This window comes from Somniosus microcephalus, chromosome 1 (assembly GCF_052327205.1).
Source record: "Somniosus microcephalus isolate GS21.2 chromosome 1, FLI_Smic_1.0, whole genome shotgun sequence".
Lineage (NCBI taxonomy): Eukaryota > Metazoa > Chordata > Chondrichthyes > Squaliformes > Somniosidae > Somniosus > Somniosus microcephalus.
The window spans coordinates 104,801,082-104,825,439 of record NC_140987.1 but is presented as its reverse complement, the minus strand read 5'-3'; the positions used below and the strand labels follow the sequence as shown (position 1 = coordinate 104,825,439).

Genomic DNA, 24,358 nt, shown 5'->3' with positions numbered 1-24,358 from the left:
AAATCAAGCCAATAAAAATGTAAGTTATGTACTGTATTAACACATGTTATATGTAGATAGCCTATGTGCATGTTAAAAATCTTGCTTATGGTGTGTAGTTCCTGTCCATAAGCCTTATATCCATAAAGCTTTTTATATTAACGTTTACAATAGAAACTGCTTATGTAAAGATTTATAGCGGGGATCTGTATGTAAACATTTTATAATTGCAATTTCCTATGTAAACAGCTGACTGTCACAATGTATTTGCAGGCCTCCAGCCACTAGGTAGCACCTCTCTGTTCCTGCCTCCCAGCTTCTCACTTTGTAATAGTTATCATGTGCTCTTCAGATCTTCTGTTGCAACATCAGCTTCAAAACTTCCCTGTACGTTTGTCTGTTTTTAACACTTCAAGTTTCTGCTCCAGCTCCATTGATGTAAATGTTGTAATCGCCAATGCACATTATTTTTTTCAATTTTTCTGTCTAGCTGCTGGCAACCCCAAATGGTTCTGTCGGGCCTCAACCACCAATTTCATGCTTCCCTGCCTTGTATGGCTCTGACACACTTGAGGTGCACTGAATTCTGAAAATGCTCAGACCCCCAAGAACATATGGTGCCCTGGGTAATGCAAAATCCTCAGACCCTGGCCCACATGGATCTCTGCTGACCCGTTGCAATTTTTTTAAAAAGGCACCGCCCCCGTCTGCTTTGCTGCCTACGATGCTTCTCGGCCTATTCAGGAATGAAAATGCTTTGACATTCTCCTACCCCACTCTAATTTTTGTTTCTGTCATGTCCTCTGAGTTAGGGCTCCCTTGGGCCTCTCATCTTTCATGCTGTGATGTTTGCACCTCTCCATGGCTCCTCCAGCCTTGGCTCCCTGCCTATATGGATCATTGTGCTCTGCTCCAATTTTTGTTTCTGCTAGGCCACCGAGTTAAGGCTTCCTTGTGGTTTCTGCCTACCCCGCTCCAGTATTTGTACCTTCCTATGGCTTCTTCCTGGTATTAATTATATATATTTTATATAATAATACATCAATATTATTGGACACCAGCCATTCCATCTCACCATGAGCAATGACACAGAAAATCTGAAATACATTTCTGTATATATTAAAATCAGTATATCCTGTCACCCGCCAACATTCCGTGTGGAGATCTCCATGTTAATTGTATCCACACCCCATGACATTTGTCCTAGCCTGTGCTGCCTGCAGGTGGCACCCTAATAGGGTTTTGCCATTAGAGCACTCAGCCATTAGTCATGCATTTCAGTCACAAAAGCCTTTAATTCTATGCTATCCAATATTGAAAATGATGGCTTGAGTTTCCCTGTAGTTTTACTGCTGCAGCCACAGGGTGGCTCTGCACCAATTTAGGTTCTCAAACTCCTTGCTAATCAGATACCTTGCTAAAGGTGAGAAGCAGGTGAGTTTATAGAACAATTTCAAAGTTCCATAGTATTAGTAATATGATTCAAGTTAGCCCCATCTGAAACACTATCTCCTTGGACAACAGAGAAACCATTCTTCTGAACATCTTCTCCCTCCCACTCACCTGCCTCTGCCTGCCCCCTCCAACCCCTGCAGAGGCTTTCATCATGAACACAGTAGCCAGAACATTTAATGCTGCACAAGAGCCGCGGCATTCTGCTCTGCATGAACTGCTGACCTTCTTTCTTCACATCATTCCACCCTTAACTAAAAGTTGCATTCTGCAATGCAGCATAACTTCTGACCCCCTGGCACATCCCTCCTCATCTTTCAAGTTCACCATACCTGATGTCAGTCTTCCATTCCTGCAATGGAACTCAGAGGCAAAAAGAAACACAAGTTTGGTGGAATCTCAATTGCTCCCCACACCACGTGAAAAACTGTGGCATGCGTGCCCCCGCCAGCAACATTTTTAGGCCTTGGATATTAAACCTCCCCACCCCCTGCATTGAGGTAGATAGCCACCCTCTGCCCTACCAACAGATAGATTTCTTGCCTCTCGTTCACCTCCCCCACAGAGATACATTCCTGGAATCAATGCCCCCTCCCCCCACTGAAATCCATACCGGGTCTCTGCTCCTCCCCAATAAAATACATTCCTGGCCTTTCAGTACATCCCTCCTCCCAACTGAGCTAGATGCACAGCCTCACAGTGCACCCTCTCTGTAGTGTCTGCGCCTTAATAATACACGGACTGCAGGAGAACAATAAAACAGGTATTTACTGAACAGGGGGTAAATTAAGACTGAAGTACAGAAGCCTGCTATGGCTTTATATACAGGGATGGTCACTGCCGGTACTGCAGTATAGAATCAGTTCTTCTCTTAAAGGTACATACACAACAATTCCTCCCCTTTTAGATAAACAGTACATAACATTCATTTAACAACTAAATAATAACTAATTACAATTACAATTTTCTCTGTACTATATACATCAACTGAAATAATCATTTATAAGTTCAGTCTTTGAGGAGGCTTCCTGATCCTGACTGGATAGCGCCTTTCTCGAGTATCCTGTTCTTGCGGCGGAGTTGATTCTGGCTCATTGTCATTGGTTGGTTCGTCAGCTTCCAATACCACTGCTTCTGAGGTAGACGCAATCTGTACTTCGGGTTCATTACCAGGTGCACCTGCTCGTGGTATGGGTTTGGCTTGTTCTTGTGACTCTAGAATCTGGTCAGCATGGCGTCTCACGATGCTCTCTCCAACGTCCACTGTGTACATTAGTGGTCCCTGCTGTGTGCATATCGTTCCTGGCTACCATTTTTCTGTTCGGTAGTCGCGGGCCAAGACTGGTTGCCCTATCTTGAAGCTCCTGGTTGGCTTCTCACTTATGTGCTGGAATTGCTTATCCTCAACATCTCGTCTTATGTTTGGTTTGAGCAAATCCAGGCGACATCTTAGCCTTCAGTTGAAGAACATTATGGCTGGAGCTTGGTTGGTGACTGCATGTGTCGCATTCCGGTAAGCAAACAAGAAATTATCCACCTTGTGTTGTAGTGGTATGTCGTCGTTATACATTGCCTTTATTGCCTTTTTAAAGGTCTGAACAAACCTCTCAGCCAATCCATTTGTGGCTGGATAATATGGGGCAGATGTGTAATGTTTTACCCCATTATTCCTCAGAAACCTCCGGAAATCCTCGGACACAAACTGTGGCCCATTGTCGGAGCAAATCTGTTCTGGCAAGCCATTCCTGGCGAAGATGGTCCGTAGGACTGCAATAGTTTTCTCCGTGGTGGTGGAGGACATTTTGATGACCTCTGGCCATTTCGAATGGGCGTCCACAGCGATTAGGAACATTGAGTCCATAAATGGACCAGCAAAATCAATGTGTACCCGTTGCCATGGAGATGAGGGCCACTCCCATGGACGTAGCGGGGCCTGTGGTGGAGCGTTTTGGACCTTCTGGCATCCTGTGCATCTCTTGGTCATATCCTTGATTTCTTTATCGATTCCCGGCCACCACACAAACGCCCTGGCTAGGCTCTTCATTTTTACCCCTCCCAGATGACCCTCATGAAGCTCATTGAGCACTCTATCTCTCAACTTGGGTGGAATTACCACTCGGGATCCACACATCAAGGTCCCCCGGCACACTGACAGCTGTTCTCTCCTTGGCGAGAATGCTGGCAACAGTGAGTCGCCATGTGCTGGCCATCCCTTCACCGTCAAATCATAGACCCGAGAGAGTGTCGGGTCATTTCGGGTTTCCTTCTCTATACTTGAGTTTGTAACAGGTAGACATTGGACTATGGTCGCATGGAATATCTCAACAGGGTCCACTGCAGGTGCTTCCTCTACCGTAGGCAACGGTAGGCGCGACAGCCCGTCAGCGTTTCCATGCTGTTTCGTACCCTTGTACTCTATGTCGTACTGATGTGCCCCTAGAGTGACCATCTTTGCAGCCATTGCGCCGTCATCACCGGAACGCCCTTCTTTGGGTTAAAAATGGAGACCAGGGGCTGATGATCAGTCAGTAGGGTGAATTTCTGCCCGTGCAGATAGTGATTGAACTTCTTCACCCCCCACACCAGGCTGAGGGCCTCCCTGTCAATCTGGGCATAGTTACGCTCGGCTGAGGTTAACGAGCGCAACGCAAAGGCTATTGGCCTCTCTGAACCGTCAAGGAATTTGTGTGACAGCACCGCTCCGATGCCGTAGGGAGACGCATCACATGCTAACCGAATCGGTAGTGTTGGATTGTAGTGGGCCAATACTTCTTTTGAAGTGATTAGGCATTTACATTTCTGAAAGGCACGCTTACACTCATCACTCCATTTCCATGTTACTCCAGTTTGCAGCAGGGCGTTCAGTGGGTGCAGAATTGTAGATAAATTCGGCAAGAACTTATGGTCGTAGTTCACCAACCCGAGGAACGACCTCAGTTGCGACACATTTTCCGGTGCTGGAGCCTTGACTACAGCCTCAATCTTGTCGGGCAACTTATGCAACCCTTCCTCATCAATCATGTGGCCACAATACGAGATTTGTCTCCTGAAGAACTTGCATTTGGGGCGGTTGGCTCGTAGCCCATATTCCTGTAATCTAGTGAGCACCTGCTCCAGGTTGGCAAGGTGTTCACTGTCATTTTCGCCCGTAACCAGGATGTCGCCCAAATAACACTGGGACCCGGGATCCCTTGCAGGACTTGTTCCATCGCCCTCTGCCAAATAGCCGGGGCTGATGCTACCCCGAATACCATTCGATTGTACTGGTAAAGGCCTTTGTGAGTGTTTATCGTGAGGTATTTCCAAGATGCTTCTTCCACCTCCATTTGTAGATACGCTTGGGCCAGATCAATCTTTGTAAAGCGTTTCCCTCCAGATAGTGAGGCGAAAATATCTTCTATCCGTGGAAGTGGATATTGTACTGTGTGCAGGACTGGGTTCACAGTTACCTCGAAGTCCCCACAGATGCGAACCTTCTTCGGCTCCCCAGGCGTGCTGCTCAATGATTTCTTCATTACAGGAATGATGGGTATGGCCCACTCGCTCCAGTCCACCTTGGACAGCACACCCGAACGCTCCAGACTCTCCAGCTCTGCTTCAACGGCTGGGCGTATCGCGTAAGGTACCGGTGTGGCCTTAAAAAATTTTGGGTTTGCGTTATCTTCGATTTTTATCGTTGCTGTTACTCCTTTTAGAGTCCCAAGTCCTTGTTGGAACACCTCTTTCGCGTCAGTTAGAATTTTTGACAGTCGTCCTGGTGTGACGTCATCATCCTTATGTCAGTCAGTTAGCGCCTGAATGGAATGCCAATCCAATTGTATTTTTCGGATCCATTCACGTCCCAATAATGGTGGTCCTCCATCTTGTAGTATATATAGATACAGTTTCTGTGTTTTCTTGCCGTTGTATTCAACTGGCACCCTTATTTTTCCTCTGGGGTAGACTTTTTGCCCCGTGTATGTCTTCAATACAATGGACGTGTCGTTCAAGGGTATGTGTGAGAATAGCCGCTCATAGTCTCGTCGATTCATGACAGTTAGGGCTGATCCTGTGTCCAATTTCATCTTTACTCGGGACCCTGCTATCATGAGGGTGACCCAAATGGTTCGGTGATCCTCCTTTGCGATCACGTTGTGTAACTTAGTCGCCTGCTCCCGGAGTCCTTATCACTCTCCTGATCTTCTGAACTACTGTCTGTCAATTTCTTTACTTTCTTGTACTTTTCCTTAATAGTTCTTGTAGTGTTGGTTTTCTTTCCCGACCTGCAGACTCTTGCTATGTGTCCCATTTTCCCACATTGCCTGCATACTTTGTCCTTAAACCAGCAGTCCTTCTGATCATGGGTTGTTCTGCCGCAGCGATAGCACTTTTCTGCTCCATACGCCATTTCGTTAGCGCTGTATTCTTGTGGTTTCTGTTATATTTCCGCAGCTCCCCGTGCTGCTGCTTCGTAGGATACTGCCATGCTGAAAGCCTGTTCTAGCGTCAGGTCCTTTTCCGAAAGTAGTCGTTTCTGGGTTCCTTCACTCTGGAGCCCGCAGACAAACTTATCCCGTAAGGTGTCTGCCAGTCCTGCTCTGAACTGGCAGTGCTTTGATAACTTGCGTAGTACCGTAAGATAGTCAGCATTGCTCTCATCTTTGTGCTGGTTTCTTTTATGGAACTTGAATCTTTCTGCTATCAGCAGCGGTGTAGGGTTTAGGTGTTCCTGTAAGATATTAACAATCTCTTCAAAATTTTTCTCCATTGCTTTAGCTGGAGTAATTAAATTCCACAATAGGCCGTACGTTCTCGCGACCATCAAATTTAATAATACCGACGCCTTCTTTCCATCGGCCACCTCATTTGCCTTGCAGTACACTTCAATTCTTTCCACATATGTGGTCCAGTCTTCTACCTCGTTGTCGAAAGCAGTGATACTGCCACTTTTCGGCATCTTGGGTGATTTAAAATGGCGCGTCCCGCGCTTTTTCTTCTTCACCAATGGATTAAAATGGCACCTCCCGCGCTTTTCCTTCTTCCCCAATGGAATAAAATGGCGCCTCCCGTGCTTTTCCTTCTTCCCCTTGCTGCCACGCTGCTCCTAGCGTTCTGCAGGGTAATGGCAGCGACCCGCGGCTTCGGCGCGTCTCACTTTTCCTTCCCCTTGTTTTATTTTCGCTACGCTGCCCGGTTCTTGAGCACCGACCGCGCCCTGTGCGCTCCACCCTCTCTCTCTTTTCCTCCCGACGACGCTGCACAGCCCCTTTGCAGAGCCGCTCGATCGAGCTCGAGCCCACCGCAGTCCGGAAGGGTCAGCGCACTACCTGCTACCAGCACGATTTGCTGGAACACCTTGACTGGGGAGCCAAGCCCAGCTCTCCACAGCCTCTCCTGCAACTCTCCGACCTCCGAGGGATCCTTGGGCAGTTGCCCGCGGTCGACGCCCGTTGCTCTGACTTCGACCTCCAAGAAGCTTCTTCTCAGGGAAAGATCCCCGTGAGGTGATGCAGTACTGCAGGTGAGTTCGAACCTGTTCGTCGCCACTGTAGTGTCCGCGCCTTAATAATACACGGACTGCAGGAGAACAATAATAACAGGTATTTACTGAACAGAGGGTAACTTAAGACTGAAGTACAGAAGCCTGCTATGGCTTTATATACAGGGGTCGTCACTGCCGGTACTGCAGTATAGAATCAGTTCTTCTCTTAAAGGTACATACACAACACTCTCCACTGAGATAGAAGCCCCTACAGTTGACGTTGCTTTCCCCATCTCCCATTGTCCCCTGCCTGCCTTCCCCCATTTCTCCTTCTAAATCCGGTTGACCTGAAGACTGTACATGGTCTTGTTTCTCTGTGTGCAATCTCATGGGCGATCGACTAGTGTATTAGAATTTGCTTTTCCTGTTTTTCAAATTTTACTTAAAAATCTACTATTAATTTTTCACAATCAGCAAGCTTCCAATTGTTAATTTCTTAGTCACAAGGTGCACATTTTCTATTCACAATCCTTACTTCTTGTTGTCATGATATTTAATCACTTTTTTGTTCGTATTTAGCATTGTAAATTGCTATGTCAACATACCCAGTTTTGCTACTTCAACTGTCACAATGTAGTTTTTGGGTCAGGACAAAAGTTTCTTAAGACTCTCACCCAACTCCTTTGTTTTCTTGTACACAAAATAAAAAAAATTCTGCAACCTTATGCGCAATTTACTGGTACATAAATATATACATGTACATATATTACATATATACACAAATGTATTTGTGGATCTCCTATGGTATTGTACATGGTAAATTGAGAATATGGTCTCTCTCTTACCTGTCTTTGTTGCTTTCATGTTGCTGTTTCTCTCTCTTTCTGTCGCTCTTCTTCTACCCTTTAATTCCTCTTCTGCTTCTTTGTCCCTAACTCTGCTTTTTTGTCATCCTCTTCTCTCTTTCTTCTTTTTCTTTTTGATTTGGAGGAGGCAGGGAATGGAAACACTGACACTGCAAGCTGCATTTTAGGTGGGGGTTTTGGGAAAAATGTGACCCTCAGTAGCGACCTTCCCCCAGTACTTGTGCTTCCTCCCAACCTCTCTCTCCAATTATGTCTCCTACCCCTTCGCCTTTCCATACCCTTCCCTTCCTATCACCCCCTCACTCCCATCATTATTATTCCTATACACATTCATCAATATCTCTACCTCTTCCCCTTTGAACTACCCACCGTATTCTCTCCTCCACCTTAATCTGTTGCCACTAACTTTACCCTTAACTTGCATTTCACCCATCTTCCACTCCTGCTTACTCTCCCCAAGGGCAGGTGGTAATGCCAGATGCCCCTCACCTTTGACCTGCTTCCTTTCTACCCTTCCCTCCTATGTGTTTCCCTCAAAGGGGATTTGTTTGCTTTCAAAGTTCACATGTCTTCAATGGAATGAAAAGCAGACAGGTTCTATAATGGGTGAGTGATCTGCTCCTCCAGATTATGGCCCATGTGGTGAAGATAAAATATTTACCTTAGGGAGTCAAAACCAAGTGCGGACTTCAGGTGAAGTAGGTTTAGAAAGTGGGGGATAAATGAGCCAAGTGTGTAATTCAGTCCCCATTTTAAAGTCATAGGGGGTGATTTTCATTCAGAAGTCGGGAAGGAGGCGGGACTACAACTTTCGGGGTTGTAGTCCCGCCTCCATTGAGATGCGGCCAATCCATGCAATTTTAATTTGATTGACCTTGTTGAGCCTGCCCAGCGGGCTCAGCAGGCCAATTAAGGGCCACCTGGCAACAGGTGACATCACAGACTGAAGTTTCATCTGTCAAGATGTTTTGACAGATGAAATATCAGCGTTTCACAGCTGTTTGAAGCTGTCAAACACTGACAGTCTTACTTCTAACCTGAGTCCTTCTACACAGACTCCGTTAGAAATCTCACCGGCACAGAAAACTGCAGGCTGTCACTTTTGACAGATCGCAGCCATTCTGCTTTCTGTGCTGGTTAGATGATGGACTCCGAAGCCTAGAGGAAGGAAGGCTGAAAAGGTAAGTACAGGTAATTTAAACTTCTTTACACACTTTAGACACACCAAACACACTTACCTTTGCACTCATGCGCCCATCACTCACCTGAACACCGAGATCTCGACCCCTCCAAGTCCTTCAACCCGACGGCCCGACTCCTCTAACTTGGCGTGGTTTGGAGCCGTCGGGAATCCCACACTTCAAGCTTTAAAAAAGGGATTAGGCTAAAAACTGCCTGTTAACTACCTGTTAACAGGCAGTTAATTGGCACTAATCCCTTCCCGCCTCGGGTAGGTGGGTCCCAGTGCGGGGCGAGTACCCGCCTCCTTTGAAACTTACATGGAGGCGGGATGGTGTCAAGACCCCCGAATTCGGGACTTTAACCCCCCCGCACGCCTCCAATCCCAACTCCACGGGTCAATGAAAATCGACCCCATACATTCTGTCCTTAATTTTATTTTTTTGTTATAAATTCCTCTGTCCGCATTGAACTGTACAACGTAGGAAAAGGTCGAGAAGCAATCAGTGGCACAGGACTGGAACAATAGATGTGGTGTTTATGTAATATAACATTGACCCACATTTTCTGGAATATGCTTTGTTTAGTTTACCACTGGCCAGTTTACACTGTCCATCATAAACCACAATGCTTCCAATTTCCAGTGCACTTGAAATCAATCTTGACAGCACAAACCATGCGAGCTGGACTCTACCAGAGCTGTCGTCATCTGTGGTCAGCAGAGTAAACTTTGGTTGGATTTGGAACAAAGCAGGAATTATTCTAGGTCCACTTGCATTGGGAGGCTGTATAAATGGAACATATGAGTCAGATGTGGTTGGGTTCCTTAATGGTCTTTTCTCATTTTCTATTTTACAGGATTTTTGTTTTGTCAAATTGTATTTTACAACCAGTGTCTTTTATGTGTTTGAGCAGCTGAGGGCTTGCATTTCCTGCAACGAGTGGATACTGCAAGTATGTCAGCTGATGCTCTTCAATAGTTTATTTTAGTTTCATTTGTACTTTCCGAGGTAATCTGCACAAATAATTTCATCAAATTATGATTGCCATCACTCACCTACCAAACATCTCTATCAACCAGGACTCATACTTCACATTCATTGCTTCACCTCACCCTCACACACTTAGCACTGCTGCAAGCATCACACCCTCATCTCACAGCTTACACACACTGTCAGCTATTCAACCATGACAGGCATATCACCCAAACACATTGCACCACACTCACTGACACACTTCCCCCTCTCTTGCAGGCCAAGTTGGTGTATAACTGGAGGCAGCAGGAGCTAACTGGTGGAGGACAGACACAGCTGCATGATTTTACCCTGATGGAGGAGACAGTGGTCGCCATCTTTGGAGTCGCCAACTTTGGAGTGGCCATTGCTGAGGCCATGGTCAACAGCGGGGCTGAAACCATCAAAGATGACAGTCTCCTCATACCTATTCCTCCTTCTTGCATCCCACTTCCCCCTCATCCCACAATGTCTTTTGATTTAAAAGCTGCAAATGATGTAAGCATGCATCTTTATATTTCCCTTCCCCACACCACAGCCCTATCCTTGTGCATTTCTCCTTTCAGATACCTAAGAACTGCAACCTGGCGAGGCAGTGGTGGAAGAGCAACAGGTGCAAGAGGAAGAAGTCTGTGATGATGAAGACATAGCATCATCACTCAATTTCACGCTCGCAGCCACCAGCTCAGAAACTGGCACTTCACGTAATTTAGAGGATAGCTTAGACGGGGGATCTGCATGTAGTGAGACACTGGGCACGAGTGGCCTGCAGCCAGGGCAGGGGGGCAAGGGTGCCGCAGGTGCCAGCTCCTCGGCAGGCGAGGTTGCAAATGAATTTTACTGCAGAGCACGTAGATGAGCACTTAGATGGGGCAGGCTGCAGAAGAAGGCTGATGGTTATGTTGAGCCCGTGATGTAATAATGCATTTTGATGAGATTTAAGTCATCGCATCATGTATTTGCAAGCAAGTAAAGAGAGGTTTGCCGAATATTTCTTCAAAAATCGGTACCCCTTTAAACAAATCTTTTTAAAACATCTATCACTGATGTCCTGATTTTTCATTGGGTCAAACCCCACAGTAAAGGTGGTCTGAATTATACCATCATCTGGATTTATTTATAAATAATTTCTACTTTAACTTGTAGTATATGGTCTATATTAATCTTGGAGGTTATTAAAATATTTGGAGCATTTGATGTAGAAATGTCACACTGGACCAGCTAGGTATGCTCAATATGCAGCAGTCTCAGTCTTTGCCTTTAATATAATAAACTGCATTTAATTACATTAAATGTTCTATAAATTGTAAGTCTTTTTAAAATTCATTGATGGGATGTGGGCGTCGCTGGCTGGCTAGGCCTGCATTTAGTGCCCATCCCTAATTGCCCTTGAGAAGATGGTGGTGAGCCGCCTTCTTGAACTGCTGCAGTCCATATGGTGTAGGTACACCCACAATGCTGTTAGGAAGGTGTAGTGTATGTACTTTGCAGAAGGAACTACATTCTGCAGCCCCTGTATACTGCAGTACCAGTAGTGACCACCCCGGTATATAAGCCTGTGCAGTAACTTTGTACAGTAGATCCAGTTTTGTCTCCATTCAGTAAACACCTGTTATAACCAACTCCTGCAGTCCGTGTCTCAATTACACATGGACGTTACATTGGCGACGAACAGATCCGAACTTACCTACAGTTCTGCACCACCTCACGGGGATCCATCCCTGAAGCGAAGTTGTTAGAGGTCGAGGCCAGAAGGAAGAAATCCAAAAAGAAAAAAAAAGAAACAGAAGAAACGGGTGTCGACCGTGGGCAACCGCCCTCTGATTCATCAAATTCGAAGATTTGCAGGAGAGGCTGTCGAGAGCTGGGCTTGGTTATCCAGTCTATGGTGTTCCAGCTAATCGGGCTGGTGCCAGGTAGTACACTGATCCTTCCTGGGCTGCGGCGGGCGAGAGCTCGATCTGGTGGCTTTTCAACGGGGCCGAGCAGCGTTGTCGGGAAGAGGAGAGAGAGAGAAAGAGTGGAGCACACAGGGCGCGGCCGGTGCTACGAAGCTGGGCAGGGAACAGACCCGAGAAGAGGGAGGAAAGTGTCCCATAGGGTCTGCTCTGACGACGGGAACAGTAATTAAAATAAAAGAAATTAGAAGCGCAGAAAGCCGCGAGGAGCTGCAGTTTGCCACGGGGACCGCGGAGAGCGGCGTTGGCAGTAGCGCGGGGGGGAAGTGCGCGAAGACCATAGGGCGTCGCCATCAAGGCATAAAAACGCCAGCAACAGCGCTAGCAGCAGCGGAAAAGACAGAGAGCGCGGGAGGCGCCATCTTAATCCAGCGGGGAAGAAGGCAAAGCGCGGGAGGCGCCATTTCAGATCTCCAAGATGCCGAAGACTGGCAATATCACTGCCTTCGATAATGCAATAGAAGACTGGACCCACGTATGTGGAAAGAGTCGAAGTATATTGCAAGGCAAATGAAGTAGCCGATGAGAAAAAGGCATCGGTACTACTAAACTTAATGGGCGCAAGAACGTACGGCCTATTGCGGAAACTGATCACTCCAGTCAAACCGATGGTGAAGAGTTTTAACGAAATTGTTGATATCCTACAGGAACACCTAAATCCTACACCGCTGCTGATAGCAGAAAGATTTAAATTCCACAAGAGAAATCAGCATAAAGATGAGAGCAATGCTGATTACCTTACGGAACTACGCAAGCTATCAAAGCACTGCCAGTTCGGAGCAGGACTGGCAGATACCCTACGGGACAAATTTGCCTGTGGACTCCTGAGTGAAGGAACCCAGAAGAGGTTACTCTCAGAGAAAGAGCTGATGCTAGATAAGGCTTTCAGCGTGGCAGTATCATACGAAGCAGCAAGGGGAGCTGCGGAAATACAGCAAAAGCCACAGGAATACGGCACCCATGAAATGACATGGGGATTTGAAAAATGTTATCGCTGCGGCAGAACAACCCATGACCAGAAGGACTGCTGGTCCAAGGACAAAACATGCAGGCAATGCGGAAAGATGGGACACTTTGCACGAGTTTGCAGGTCCGGGAAGAAGACTAACGACAACAAAAAGAGTACAAAGGAAAAGTACAGGAAAGTACAAAAGATGACGGACAGTAGTTCCGAAGACCAGAAGAGCGATAGTGAATCCGGGAACAAGAGACTAAGCTGTCTCAAACTACACAACGTAATCACAAAAGAGGATCACCGAACCATTTGGGTCACCCTCACGATAGCAGGGTCCCAAGTCAAAATGGAATTGGATACAGGATCAGCCCTGACCGTCATGAATCGACGAGACTACGAGCGGCTATTCTCACACATACCCTTGAAAGAGACATCCATTGTCTTGAAGACATATACGGGGCAGAAAGTATACCCCAGAGGGAAAATAAGGGTGCCTGTCGAATACAATGGCAAGGAAATACAGAAATTGTATCTGTACATACTGCAAGATGGTGGACCACCGTTATTGGGATGTGAATGGATCAGAAAGATAAGTTTAGACTGGCACTCCATTCAGGCACTGACGGTGGCTGGTAAAAAGGATGACGACGTCACACCTGGACGATTGTCAAAAATCTTGGCTAACGCTAAAGAGGTATTTCAACAAGAACTGGGCACTCTTAAAGGCGTAACCGCCTCGATAAAAATAGAAGAGAATGCAATTCCCAAGTTTTTCAAAGCAAGACCGGTACCGTATGCAATTCGCCCAGCCGTCGAGGCAGAGCTGGAGAATCTGGAGAATGCAGGCATGTTAACTAAGGTAGACTGGAGCGAGTGGGCGACACCCATCGTTCCTGTCATGAAGAAAACGTTAAACAATAAGTCTGAGGAGCCAAGGAAGGTTCGCATCTGTGGGGACTTCAAGGTGACTGTGAACCCAGTCCTTCACACAGTACAGTATCCTCTTCCAAGGATAGAAGATATTTTCGCCTCACTATCTGGAGGGAAACGTTTTACAAAAATTGACCTAGCGCAAGCATATTTGCAGATGGAGGTTGAAGAATCCTCTAGGAAATATCTCACGATAAACACTCACAAAGGTCTTTACCAGTATAATTGACTGGTATTCGGAGATGCATCAGCTCCGGCTATATGGCAAAGAGCGATGGGACAAGTCCTGCAAGGGATTCCGGGGACTCAGTGTTACTTGGACGACATCCTAGTGACAGGTGAAAATGACAGTGAACACCTTGCCAACCTAGAGCAGGTTCTCACTAGACTAAGAGAACATGGGCAACGAGCCAATCGTCCCAAGTGCGAGTTTTTTAAGAAACAAATATCGTATTGTGGCCACGTGATTGATGAAGAGGGGTTACATAAGTCCCCTGACAAAATTGAAGCGGTAGTTAAGGCTCCAGCGCCTGAAAATGTGTCGCAACTGAGGCCATTCCTTGGATTGGTGAATTACTACCATAAGTTTTTGCCGAATTTGTCCACAATTCTGCACCCACTGAACGCCCTGCTACAAACTGGAGTAGCATGGAAATGGAGCAATGAATGTAAGCGGGCCTTTCAGAAGTGTAAAGGCCTGATCACTTCAAGAGAAGTATTGGCTCACTACAACCCATCACTACCGGTAAGACTGGCGTGTGATGCGTCTCCCTACGGCGTTGGAGCGGTACTGTCACATAAATCCCTTGATGGTTCAGAGAGGCCGATAGCTTTTGCGTCACGCTCGTTAACTGCAGCCGAGCGTAACTACGCCCAGATTGACAGAGCGGCCCTCAGCCTGGTGTGGGGGGTGAAGAAGTTCAATCACTACCTGCACGGACAGAAATTTACTCTACTAACTGATCATCAACCTCTTGTCTCCATTTTCAACCCTAAGAAGGGTGTCCCGATAATGACAGCACAACGGCTACAGAGGTGGTCCCTTTTCCTAGGGGCACACCAATATGACATCGAGTACAAAGGAACTAAACAGCATGGGAATGCTGATGGATTGTCGCGCCTACCGTTGCCGACAGTGGAAGAAGCACCTGCAGTGGATCCAGTGGAGATATTCCACTCGGCCACAGTCGAATGTCTACCTGTGACGAATGCAAACATAGAAAAGGAAACACGAAATGACCCGACACACTCCAGGGTCTATGATTTAACGGTGAAGGGATGGCCAGCACATGGCGAACCACTGTTGCCAGCATTCTCGCCGAGAAGAGAACAGCTGTCAGTGTGCCAAGGATCCTTGATGTGTGGATCCAGGGTAGTAATTCTACCCAAATTGAAGGATAGAGTGCTCAATGAGCTTCATGAGGGTCATCTGAGAGGGGTAAAAATGAAGAACTTAGCCAGAGCGTTTGTGTGGTGGCCGGGAATCGATAGAGAAATCAAAGAGATGACCAAGAGCTGTACAGGATACCAGAAGGTCCAAAACGCCCCACCAAAAGCCCCTCTACATCCATGGGAGTGGCCCTCATCTCCATGGCAAAGGGTACACATTGATTTTGCTGGTCCATTTATGGACTCGATGTTTTTAATTGCAGTGGATGCACATTCAAAGTGGCCAGAGGTAATAACAATGTCCTCAACCACCACAGAAAAAACCATCACAGTCTTACGAACCATATTCGCCAGAAATGGGCTGCCTGAACAGATTTGCTCCGACAATGGACCACAGTTTGTGTCTGAAGAGTTCCGGAGGTTCTTAAAGAACAATGGTGTTAAGCATTACACATCCGCCCCATATCATCCAGCCACCAATGGATTGGCTGAGAGGTTCGTTCAAACATTCAAGAAGGCTATCAAGGCAATGTGTAATGAAGACATACCCCTACAACACAAGGCGGAGAACTTCTTGTTTGCCTACTGGAATGCGACACATGCAGTTACCAACCAAACTCCAGCCATGATGTTCTTCAATCGAAGACTAAGATGCCGCTTGGATTTGGTTAAGCCAAACATCAGAAGAGATGTGGAGAACAGGCAGTTTCAGAATATGAATGAAAGGCCAACCAGGAGTTTTAAGATAGGTCAATCAGTTTTGGCCCGGGACTACCGCACAGAGAAATGGCAGCCAGAAACGATCTGCACACGGCAAGGACCTCTAATGTTTACCGTGGATGTTGGAGAGAGCATTGTAAGACGCCATGCTGACCAGATTCTAGAGTCACTGGAAAACGTCAAATCCACACCACGATCCGATACACCTGGTGATGAAACCGAAGTACCAATTGCATCTACCTCAGAATCGGTGATATTGGAAGCAGACGAACCAAACAACGACGTTGATCCCGAATCAACTTTGCCAGAAGAACCTGATACCCCAAAGAGGCGTTATCCGGACAGAATCAGGAAGCCTCCTCAAAAACTGAATTTATAATTGCTTAACTTCAGCTAATGTATATAGCAACTGTAATTGTAAATATGTTATTTAATTATTAATCGAATGTTATGTACTGTTTAGCTAAAAGGGGAGGAATTGTAGTGTATGTACTTTGAAGAAGGAACTATATTCTGCAGCCCCTGTATACTGCAGTACCAGTAGTGACCACCCCGGTATATAAGCCTGTGCAGTAACTTTGTATAGTAGTTCCAGTTTTGTCTCCATTCAGTAAACACCTGTTATAACCAACTCCTGCAGTCCGTGTCTCAATTGCACACGGACGTTACAGAAGGGAGTTCCAGGATTTTGGCCCAGCGACAGTGAAGGAACGGCGATACAGGTCCAAGTCAGGATGGTGTGTGGCTTGGAGGGGAACTTGTAGGTGATGTTCCCATGCGTCTGCTGCCCTTGTCCTTCTAAGTGGTAGAGGTCGTGGGTTTGGAAGGTGCTGTTGAAGGAGCTTTGGCGAGTTGCTGCAGTGCATCTTGTAGATGGTACACACTGCAGCCACAGTGCGCCGGTGGTGGAGGGAGTGAATAGAAACATAGAAGATAGGAGCAGGAGTAGGCCATTCGGCTCTTCGAGCCTGCTCCGCCATTCAATGAGATCAAGGCTGATCATCCAAATTCAGTACCCTGTCCCTGCCTTCTCCCCATATCCCTTGATCCCTTTAGCCTTAAGAAATATATCCAACTCTTTCTTGAATATAATTAATGAACTGGCCTCCATTGCCCTCTGTGGCAGAGAATTCCACAGGTTCACCACTCTCTGGGTGAAGAAATTCCTGCTCATTTCAGTCCTAAATGGCTTACCCCTTATCCTTAGGCTATGACCCCTGGTTCTGGACTCCCCGGCCATCAGAAACATCCTTCCTGCATCTAGTGTGTCCAGGCCTGACAGAATTTTATAGGTTTCGATGAGATCCCCTCTCAATCTTCTAAACTCCAGTGAGTATAAGCCCAATCGACACAATCTCTCCTCATACGTCATTCCTGCCATCCCAGGTATCAGCCTGGTGAATCTTCGCTGCACTCCCTCCATGGCAAGAACGTCCTTCCTCAGGAAAGGCGACCAAAACTGCACACAATACTCAAGGTGCGGTCTCACCAAGGCCCTGTACAACTGTAGCAAGACATCCTTGTTCCTGTACTCAAACCCACTTGCTACGAAGGCCAAAATACCATTTGCCTTCTTAACCGCCTGCTGCACCTGCATGCTTACCTTCAGCGACTGGTGCACAAGAACACCCAGGTCTCTCTGCACTTCCCCTTCACCCAATCTATTGCCATTCAAATAATAATCTGCCTTCCTGTTTTTGCCACCAAAGTAGATAACCTCACATTTATCCACATTATCGTACATTTGCCATGTTTCTGCCCAGTCACCCAACCTGTCCAAATCGTACTGGAGTTTCACGACATCCTCCTCACAGCATACCCTCCCACCCAGCTTTGTGTCATCTGCAAATTTGGAGATATTACATCCAATTCCTTCGTCCAGATCATTAATATATATTGTGAACAGCTAGGGTCCTAGGACCGATCCTTGCGGTACCCCAGTAGTCACTGCCTGCCACTCGGAAAACGACCCGTTTATTCCAACTCTTTGCTTTCTGTCCGCCAACCAGTTCTCTATCCAAGTCAATACCTTGCCCCCAATCCCATGTGCCTTAATTTTGCATGCTAATCTCTTATGCGGGACCTTATCGAAAGCCTTCTGAAAGTCCAAATACACCACATCCACTGGTTCTCCCTTATCTATTTTACCAGTTACATCCTCAAAAAATTCCAGTGGATTAGTCAAGCATGATTTACCTTTTGTAAATCCATGTTGACTTTGTCCGATCCAGTCACTGCTTTCCAAGTGCTCTGCTATTACATCCTTTATAATGGACTCTAGCATTTTCCCCACTACCGATGTCAGGCTTACCGGTCTATAATTCCCCGCTTTTTCTCTTCCACCTTTTTTGAATAGTGGGGTAACATTAGCTACCCTCCAATCCATGGGTACTGTTCCAGAGTCTATCAAGTTCTGGAAGATGACCAGCAATGCATCTACTATTTCTCGGGCCACTTCCTTAATTACCCTGGGATGTAGATTATCAGGCCCTGGGGATTTATCGGCCTTCAGTACCATCAATTTTCCTAACACCATTTCCCTACAAATACTGATTTCTTTCAGTTCCACCCTTTCATCAGACCCTATGTTCCCCGGCATCTCTGGGAGGTTATTTGTGTCCTCCTTTGTGAAGACAGAACCAAAATATGTATTTATTTGGTTTGCCATTTCTTTGTTCCCCATTATAGATTCCCCTGATTCTGACTGCAAGGGACCTACACTTGACTTCACCAATCTTTTTCTCTTCACATATCTATAAAAGCTTTTACAGTCAGTTTTTATGTTCCCTGCAAGCTTTCTCTCATATTCTATTTTCCCTTTCTTAATTAATCCCTTTGTCCTCCTTTGTTGAATCCTAAACTGCTCCCAATCCTCAGGATTATTGCTTTTTCTGGCCAATTTATATGTCCTCTCCTTGGATCTTATGCTATCCCTAATTTCCCTTAGCCACGGTTGAGTCACCTTTTTTGTTTTATTTTTATGCCAAACTGGGATGAACAAATTCTGTAGTTCATCCATTCGGTCTTTGAATGTTTGCCATTGCCTATCCACCGTGAACCCTTTAAGTGCCATTCCCCAATCAATCCTACCCAACTCGCTCCTCAGACCATCGTAGTTTCCTTTATTTAAATTGAGGACCCTAGTCTCTGAGTCAACTACTTCATTCTCCATCTTAATGAAGAATTCGATCATATTATGATCGCTCCGACCCAAGGGGCCTCGTACAACAAGATTGCTAATTAATCCTTTCTCGTTACATAAAACCCAGTCTAAGATGGCCTGATCTCTGGTTGGTTCCTCGACATATTGGTCCAGGAAACCATCCCGTAAACACTCCAGGAATTCCTCCTCCACAGTATTGTTACTAATTTGGTTAGCCCAATCTATATGTAGATTAAAGTCACCCATGATGACTGCTGTGCCCTTATTGCACGCTTCTTTAATTTCCCTTTTAATGCCATCCCCAACCTCCGCCTTATTGTTTGGAGGTCTATATACCACTCCCACTAACGTTTTTTTCCCCTTAGTATTTCTCAATTCTACCCATACAGATTCCACCTCATCAGAGCTAATATCCTTCATTACAATTGTGTTAATCCCTTCTTTAACCAGTAATGCTACCCCCCTCCCTTTCCTTTTTGCCTATCTTTCCTGAATATCGAATACCCCTGGATGTTGAGTTCCCAGTCTTAGCCATCCTTGAGCCACGTTTCTGTAATCCCAACCAAATTGTATTCGTTTACCTCTATTTGCGCAGCCAATTCATCCACCTTATTACAAATGCTCCTCGCATTAAGACACAAAGCCTTCAGGCTTGTTTTTTTAACGCTCTTAGAAGGTGGTGGATGGAGTGCCAATCAAGCGGGCTGCTTTATCCTGAATGGTGTCGAGCTTCTTGAGTGTTGTTGGAGCTGCACTCATCCAGGCAAGTGGAGAGCATTCCATCACACTCCTGACTTGTGCCTTGCAGATGGTGGAAAGGCTTTGGGGAGTCAGGCGGTGAGACACTCGCCGCAGAATTCCCAGCCTCTGGCCTGCTCTTATAGCCACAGTATTTATATGGCTGGTCCAGTTCAGTTTCTGATCAATGGTAACCCCCAGGATGTTGATAGTGCTGTCACTAATATGTATTATGTTGGACCTGAAAGCTATTGATTAATAAGTTAAATACGAAACTAGGGTCTTCAATCTAAACAAAGCAAACTACGTACGTATGAGGGGCAAGTTGGCCAAGATAGATTGGGAAACTACATTAAAAGGTATGATGGTAGACAAGCAATGGCTAGCATTTAAATAATTAATACATAATTTACAACAAATATACATTCCATTGAGGGACAAAAACCCCACAGGAAAGGTGATCCAACCATGGCTAACAAAAGAAGTTAAAGATAGTATTAGATCAAAGGAAGAGGCTTATAATATTGCCAAAAAGAGTAGTAAGCCTGAGGATTGGGAAGATTTTAGAATTCAGCAAAGCAGGGCCAAGAAATTGATAAAGAAAGGAAAAATAGACTGAGAGAGTAAACTGGCGAGTGACATAAAAACAGACTGTAAAAGCTTCTATAGGTATGTAAAAAGAAAAAGATTAGCGAAAGTAAATATGGGCCCTTTACAGGCTGAGACAGGAGAAATTATAATGGGGAATAAGGAAATGGCAGAGAAATTAAACAAACACTTTGGGGTCGATTTTCCTGGAGCCGTCAGGCAGGGTTTCAGGCGTGTTGGGGGGGGGGGGGGAAATCCCGAATTCGGGGGTCCCGACACCACCCCGCCCAAAACCCCGCTCCACGCAAGTTTCAGAGGCGGCGGGTACCCGCCCCGCGCTGGGACCCGCCGACCCGAGGCAGGAAGGGATTAGTGCCAATTAACTGCCTGTTAACAGGTAGTTAACAGGCAGTTTTTAGCCTAATCCCTATTTTGAGGGGTGTCGTGTGGGATTCCCGACGGCTCCAAACTATGCCAGGTTAGAGCAGGCGGGCCGTCGGGTTGAAGGAGTTGGAGGGGTCGCGATGTCAGTGTTCAGGTGAGTGATGGGTGCATGAGTGCAAAGGTAAGTGTGTTTGGTGTGTCTAAAGTGTGTAAAGGACTTTTACTTACCTGTACTTACCTTAACAGCCTTTCTTCCTGTGGGCGTCGGGAGCGCATCACTCAGCCGGCACTTAAAGCTGAATGGCTGCGATCTGTGAAAAGTGACAGCCTTCAGCTTTGAGTGCTGCTGAGAGTTCTAACTGAGTCTGTGCAGAAGGACTCATGTTAGAACTCAGACTGTCAGTGTTTGGCAGCTTCAAACAGCTGTGAAACACTGATATTTCATCTGTCAAGAACTCTTGACAGATGAAATTGCAGTCTGTGACGTCACCTGTTGTCGGGTGGCCCTTAATTGGCCTGCTGAGCCCGCTGGGCGGGCTCAACAAGGTAAATCAAGGGAAAATCACGTGGATTGGCCGGACGTCAATGTAGGCGGGTCTAAAACCCGAAAGTTGCAGTCCCGCCTTCTTCGGGAAAATCGACCCCTTTGTGTCAGGAAGAAGATGCAAAAAACTTCCCGGAAATAGTGGAAAACCAAGAGTCTTGCGAAAATGAGGAACTGAAAGAAATTAGTATTAGTAAAAAAATAGTACGGAGAAACTAATGGGACTGAAAGCCGATAAATCCCCTGGACCTGATGCCTACATCCTAGGGTTTTGAAAGAGGTGGTCATTTTCCAAAATTCCATAGATTCTAGAACAGTTCCTGCAGATTGGAAGGTAGCAAATGTAACCCCACTATTTAAGAAAGGAGGGAGGAGAGAAAACAGGGAACTACAGACCAGTTAGCCTGACATCAGTAGTAGGGAAAATGCTAGAATCTATTATTAAGGATGTGGTAACAGGGCACTTAGAAAATAATCATTTTTTAAGGTTGTAACTAGCAGAATAGATATGGGGGAACCAGTGGATGCGGTGCATTTGGATTTTCAGAAGGCATTCGATAAGGTGCCACACAAGAGGTTATTAAACAAAATTAGGGCTCATGGGATTGGGGGTAATATACTCGCATGGATTGAGGATTGGTTAACAGAAAGAAAACAGAGAGTAGGAATAAACAGGTCATTTTTGGACTGGCAGGCTGTAATTAGTGGGGTACCGCAAGGATCAGTGCTTGGGCCTCAGCTATCTCATTGAAACATACAAAATTCTTAAGGGGTTTGACGGGATAGATGCAGCGAGGATGCTTCCCCTGGCTGGGGAGTCTAGAACCAGGGGCCACAGTCTCAGAATAAGGGGTTGGCCATTTAGGACTGAGATGAGGAGAAATTTCTTCATAAGAACATAAGTAGGAGCAGGAGTAGGCCATACGGCCCCTCGGGCCTGCTCCACCATTCAATAGGATCATGGCTGATCTGAATCTAGACTCACGTCCACTTCCCTGGCCTCTCCCCGTAACCCCTAATTCCCTTATCTGCAAGGAAACTGTCTATCTCCATTTTAAATTTATTTAATGTTGCAGCTTCCACAGCTCTCTGGGGTAGCAAATTCCATAGATTTACTACCCTCTGAGTGAAGAAGTTTCTCCTCATCTCAGTTTTGAAAGGGCAGCCCCTTATTCTTAGATTATGCCCCCTAGTTCTAGTCTCACCCATCAGTGGAAACATCCTCCCCGCATCCACCCGATCAAGCCCCCTCACAATCTTATATGTTTCGATAAGATCGCCTCTCATTCTTCTGAACTCCAATGAGTAGAGTCCCAACCCACTCAACCTTTCCTCATACGTCAACTCCCTCATCTCCGGAATCAACCGAGTGAACCTTCTCTGAACCGCCTCAAGAGCAAGTATATCTTTTCTTAAATATGGAAACCAAAACCAAAACTGCACGCAGTATTCCAGGTGTGGCCTCACCAATACCCTGTATAACTGCAGCAAGACTTCCCTGTTTTTATACTCCATCCCCCTTGCAATAAAAGCCAAGATTCCATTGGCCTTCCTGATCACCTGCTGCACCTGCATACTAACTTTTTGTGTTTCATGCACCAGGACCCCCAGATCCCTTTGTACTGTAGCACTTTGCAGTTTCTCTCCATTTAGATAATAACTTGCTCTTTGATTTTTTCTGCCAAAGTGCATAACCTCACACTTTCCAACATTATATTGCATCTGCCAAATCTCTGCCCACTCACTTAGCCTGTCTATGTCCTTTTGCAGGTTTTTTATGTCATCCTCACTCATTGCTTTCCCTCCCATCTTTGTATCGTCGGCAAACTTGGATATGTTGCACTCGGTCCCTTCCTCCAAATCGTTAATATAGATTGTAAAGAGTTGGGGTCCCAGCACTGACCCCTGCGGAACACCACTAGTTACTGATTGCCAGCCCGAGAATGAACCATTTATCCCAACTTTTTGTTTTCTGTTAGATGGCCAATCTTCCACCCATGCCAGTATATTACCCTCAATCCTGTGATTTCTTATCTTGATCAGTAATCTTTTGTGTGGAACCTTGTCAAATGCCTTTTGGAAGTCCAAATCCACCACATCCACTGGTTCCCCTTTATCCACCCTGTATGTTACATCCTCAAAGAATTCGAGCAAATTTGTCAAACATGACTTCCCCTTCATAAAACCATGCTGACTCTGTCCTATTAAATTATGTTTATCCAAATGCTCTGTTACTGTTTCCTTAATAATGGACTCCAACATTTTGCTCAGAGGCTGGTGAATCTTTGGAATTCTCTACCCCAGAGGGCTGTGGAGGCTCAGTCATTGAGTATATTCAAGACAGAGATCGATAGATTTTTGGATATTAAGGGAATCAATGGATATGGGGATAGTGCAGGAAAGTGGGGTTGAGGTAGAAGATCAGCCGTAATCTTATTGAATGGCGGAACAGGCTCGAAGGGCCGAATGGCCTATTCCTGCTCCTATTTCTTATGTTCTTATGTTTCCTTTCTTGGCACTGACAAATACACAAATAAATCTGAGATGTTGTTTGCTAGTGTAGTACAGAGATGCTCAACTGTTTGGAGCTGGGGACTGGATAAACGTATCAAAACCAGTGAATGGTATTGCACAATAATGCAAGCCTCATACACAAAAATGCAAGCTCCTTATACATAATAAAGCAAGACTACCATATACTTAAAAGCAAGATCCCCATACAAGCCCCATCCTCCTTTTCCCTCATCCTCCCCCTCCTTCCGCCATTCATCCCATGCCCAAAGCCTGGTTCTTTTGGTCTCCTTTTCTCATTTTTTGCTATCATTCCTATTCCCCCCCATCCTCCAGTTGTCCATTCCTTTCCATACTCTTGGACCTCTTTCTCTCTCTACTCTTCTCCTATATCTTCTCTAAGTATCTCTCCCCTGTGACCCTCTCTCGCTGTCTTCTGCTTCTCTCTGCACTGATTAAATCACAATATATCTTCAGAAAGATTCGATTATCTTCAAGAATATAATAAAAGAACATTTTCTCTGTGAG

The 24,358-nt window shown here is 45.9% G+C and overlaps 1 protein-coding gene across 1 annotated transcript in view; it reads right to left on the bottom strand.

Moving 5' to 3' along the window:
* LOC147124270 (A disintegrin and metalloproteinase with thrombospondin motifs 19-like) overlaps positions 1-24,358 on the bottom strand; it is a 719,202-nt gene that overhangs the window by 242,548 nt on the left and 452,296 nt on the right. The gene's annotated exons all lie outside the window — the stretch shown is intronic.